This window comes from Gobius niger (genome assembly GCF_951799975.1).
Source record: "Gobius niger genome assembly, chromosome: 19".
In the NCBI taxonomy this organism is placed as follows: domain Eukaryota; kingdom Metazoa; phylum Chordata; class Actinopteri; order Gobiiformes; family Gobiidae; genus Gobius; species Gobius niger.
In genome coordinates this window covers 28,264,507-28,269,162 of record NC_136870.1, presented here as the reverse complement: position 1 = coordinate 28,269,162, position 4,656 = coordinate 28,264,507, and the positions used below count along the sequence as shown (strand labels likewise).

Sequence of the window (4,656 nt, the reverse complement as noted above, 5' to 3'; positions counted from 1 at the left end):
CTTTGCAACTGAGCAAATTCGAGAAGCAGCACACGAGCAAAGGTCAAAGGTCATGTTAAACAATAGCTGTAACATTTTAGATTTGCTAGCTTTGAAGCTGAACTGGAGAAAATGCTCTTGGTTATGATGGGAGTTAAGAGGTTAATATCAAAAGCAAAAACCTGTATCGGTGCATCTCTATATTATATTGTTATGAAATCAGCCCTGTGTCTCTAACAAAGCGCCCCCTGCTGTCACAGTTTAGAAGCTTCAGATACAGGATTATAAACCTTTGTCTTACTAATATTTTCCCTATTTTTCTCATTTTGAAATTCAGAAAGAAATAGGGAGACTTTATTCCCACATTTCCTGACCATGTACAATTATAGAAAAAAGTGCCCAGGCCTAGTAAGAGCTGTGTTTGTAGACAGATCCAGTGCCAGTGGATGAGGATGAGGATGAGGAGCGCAGCAAAGAGAAGAGAGAAGAGGAGGAGGCGCTAAAGGAGAATAAACCAGGTACAAACCCAGGACTTTATCACAGATTAACTGGACGCCTCTAAAACCGCATGTTGTTGTTTTGGTGCAGAAGACTCCAGTTCCCAGAATGCCGCGGGGCAGAAACCGGGCCCAGTGCTTCATATCGTGTAAGTATGAATGTTTATGTGTGTTTGTGTTATTCTGTGTTTATGTGTTTGTGTGTTTTTGTCAGGAACGTGGTGTGTTCGGCGTCTCTGGGCTGTGACCTGGACCTGAAACACATCGCTCTGACGGCCAAGAACGTGGAGCTCCACCAGGTGAGGCTCTTCCTGACAGAGTCTATATCTCACTACAATGATGACAAACCTTCTGTAAATGCAGTAAATTAGAATAACTGCCTTGTATAAAACGTCTCTCTCAAAATGGCTGTAGTGAATGTCTTGAAATAGGCCTCTGTCTCTTTAAGAACTTAACTCCCGCCTGAACCGAGAGCATTTTCTCTAGTTTGGCTTTACCCTAATCCAAAAGCTTCTGGAAAAGAGCAACAAAACTGAGACGAAAACAATGATGGAAATTTACAAAAAGTGACAAAAATGTGACAAAATTTGACCAAAAAAATGAAAAAAAATTGATGAAAAAAAATTGAAGAAAAAATTACAAATATGTGGAAAAAAAAGACCAAAAATTTATGAAAAAGTGGAAAAAATGTCATAACATGTCACAAGAAATGGACAAAAAATTGACGAAAAATGTGACAAAATGTGACAAAAAAATTACAAAAAATTGACAAAATAATGATTAAAAAAATGAAAAAAAAAGGAAAAAAAAAAGTGACAAAAATTTGACAAAAAATGTATGAAAAGGTGGAAAAAATATCACAAGAAATTTACAAAAAGTGACAAAAAAATTACAAAAATCTGACAAAAATTTGATAAAATTTTGACCCAAAAAATGATTAAAAAAAAGTGATGAAAAAACTGCAAAAAAAAATTATGAAAAAGTGGAAAAAATTTCACAAGAAATTGACAAAAAGTTGACGAAAAATATGACAAAAATTTGATAAAAATTGCCCAAAATTATTTTTTTTTAAATGAAGAAAAAAAAAAAAAAAGTGACAAACAATGACAAAAAAGTTACAAAAATGAGTTGAATACCCAACAAAAAAAATAATGGAAAAAAAAATCTGTTGACGTGAGGAAAAAGATCCTCTCGGTTCAGGCGGGAGTTAAGGGGTTAAGAACCTCTGAGCCTTTAGACACGCCCCCTCCACACGCTGTCTGTGGCATCAGTGGGGAGGGGGTTCTGCTGAGGAGCAGTGGTTGGTTACTCGGCTCGGAGGCGTGTCCAGGAGGTGGGGGCGTTCCTAGGAGGACTCAGGCAAACCTATCCCTAAAATGGCCGCCATCAGAGTTTTTACAGATTACTCAGAAATACGTGAATGTGCCAAGGCAACACTTCAGCCATGTTTTCAAATCTGTCTGTCTGTCACCTTTAAGTATGTGATATTTCAGTTTGGGCTGTTTCTCTGTAAGTTTCCTCCATGGAGAACCTTTCAGAGCCTAAAACATGTATAATAGGTGTTGTTTTCCAGAGACAGCAATGGCTGACGATGAGGTTAAAGTGTCCTCGCTCCTCGGCCGTGTTTTCTGCCTCCGGGCGAATGATCTGCTCCGGACTGACCAGGTGACTTTACTCAGCCTTTACAGGCACAGGGCGGTGGCACAGCGGTTAGTCACAGTGTGTGTGTGTGTGTGTGTGTGTGTGTGTGTGTGTGTGTGTGTGTGTGTGTGTGTGTGCAGTGTGGAGCAGGCCCACAGAGCGAGCCGCAGATTCGCTCGGATCATCCAGAGACTGGGGTTTCCCGTTCGCTTCAGCCGCTTCAGGGTCCACAACTTATCAACGCGTTATCAGTCCTGCCCCATCAGCCTGGAGCGCCTCCATGTGGCCCTGCTGGGGAACTGCAGGTCAGACACACTAATGACTGGAGCGCCTCCATGTGGCCCTTCAGGGGAACTGCAGGTCAGACACAGTAATGACTGGAGCGCCTCCATGTGGCCCTTCAGGGGAACTGCAGGTCAGACACACTAATGACTGGAGCGCCTCCAAAATGACAAAAATTTGATAAAAAATTGATGAAAAAATGTGACAAAAAATAACAAAAATGTGACCAAAAAAATTACTAAAATGTGATAAAAAAATTGACCAAAAAATGACAAAAAATTGATAGAAAATTGATGAAAAAATGACAAAAATGTGACTCTCTGAACATATAAGCTTGTTTATCAAACCTTTCATTAAGATTCACTTTAAATAAATGAAAAAATGACAAAATGTGATAAAAAATGTGACAAAAAATGACAAAAATTTGATTAAAAAAATGATGAAAAAATGTGACAAAATGTGACAAAAAAATGACAAAAATGTAATAAAAAATTGACAAAAAAATGACAAAAATGTGATAAAAATGTGACCAAAAAAAATGTGACAAAATATGACAGAAAAATGACAAAAAATGTGACACACTAGTGACTGAAGCGCCTCCATGTGGCCCTTCTGGGGAACTGCAGGTCAGACACACAGGCCTAATCTCTCTATACATATAATAAAAAATGACTAAAAAAATGACCTAAATGTGACAAAAAATGACAAAAATTTAATTAAAAAATGATGAAAAAATGTGACAAAAAAATAACAAAAATTTGATACAAAATTGACCAAAAAAATGACCAAAAAAATGACAAAAATTTGGTACAAAATTGATGAAAAAATGACAAAAATGTGACTCTCTGAACATATAAGCCTGTTTATCAAACCTTTCATTAAGATTCACTTTAAATAAATGAAAAAATTACAAAAATGTGATAAAAAATTGACCAAAAAAAGACAAAAAATGACAAAAATTTGATGAAAATTTGACCAAAAAAAAAGTGACAAAATATGACAGAAAAATGACAAAAAATGTGACACACTAGTGACTGAAGCGCCTCCATGTGGCCCTTCTGGGGAACTGCAGGTTAGACACACTAATGACTGGAGCGCCTCCATGTGGCCCTTCTGGGGAACTGCAGGTTAGACACACAGGCCTAATCTCTCTGAACATATAATAAAAAATGACAAAAAAATGACAAAAAATTGGTACAAAATTGATGAAAAAATTACAAAGATGTGATTCTCTGAACATATAAGCCTGTTTATCAAACCTTTCATTAAGATTCACTTTAAATAAATGAAAAAATTACAAAAATGTGACAAAAAAAATGACAAAAAATGTGACACACTAATGACTGAAGCGCCTCCATGTGGCCCTTCTGGGGAACTGCAGGTCAGACACACAGGCCTAATCTCTCATATAATAAAAAATGACCAAAAAATGACCAAAAATTGATACAAAATTGATGAAAAAATGACAAAAAATGTGACTCTCTGAACATATAAGCCTGTTTATCAAACCTTTCATTAAGATTCACTTTAAATAAATGAAAAAATGACAAAATGTGACAAAAAAGGACAAAAATTTGATAAAAAATTGATGAACAAATGTGACAAAAAATGACCAAAATGTAACAAAAAAATTACAAAAATGTGATCAAAAATTGACAACAAAATGACAAAAAAATGACAAAAAATGTATACAAAATTGATGAAAAAATGACAAAAATGTGACTCTCTGAACATATAAGTCTGTTTATCAAACCTTTCATTAAGATTCACTTTAAATAAACCTCTTTTTTACATCTTTACTCGTTTACAACACGTGGAACAAACAAAAAGAATAAATAAGCATCTACATCAGCTCTTGTTTAGTGCTGGTTTAGAAGCTCCTGATGGATTTATGTATATGATGATTCTCACAGATATTTAATCAGTTTATTATTGTGTTTTAACAGTTATGAGCCGGAGCTGTTCGCCGGCCTCTTCTACAAACACTCGTCTAAGGTCATGGTCTGCGTCTTCTCCACCGGAGCCGTCACCTTCACAGGTAACAGCGCCCCCTGTGGGAGAAACAGAAGCTCCTCCAGCAACATCAGGGCATTCACCCCTTAACTCCCACCTGAACCGAGCACATCTTCTCCAGTTTGGCTTTACCCCAATCCAAAAGCTTCTGGAAAAAAGCAACAAAACTGAGACGAAAACAATGATGGAAATGTGACAAAACTGTCACAAGAAATTGACAAGAAATGGACGGAAAAATGTAAAA

General features: G+C 36.6%; 1 long non-coding RNA gene across 1 annotated transcript; it reads left to right on the top strand.

The window, feature by feature from the left end:
* The first annotated feature begins 466 nt into the window (after positions 1–466).
* On the top strand, positions 467–735 carry LOC306978674. Its single transcript, XR_013793912.1, has 3 exons — positions 467–497; positions 568–625; positions 691–735. It is a non-coding gene; the product is annotated as an uncharacterized lncRNA (long non-coding RNA).
* The last annotated feature ends 3,921 nt before the right edge of the window (positions 736–4,656 follow it).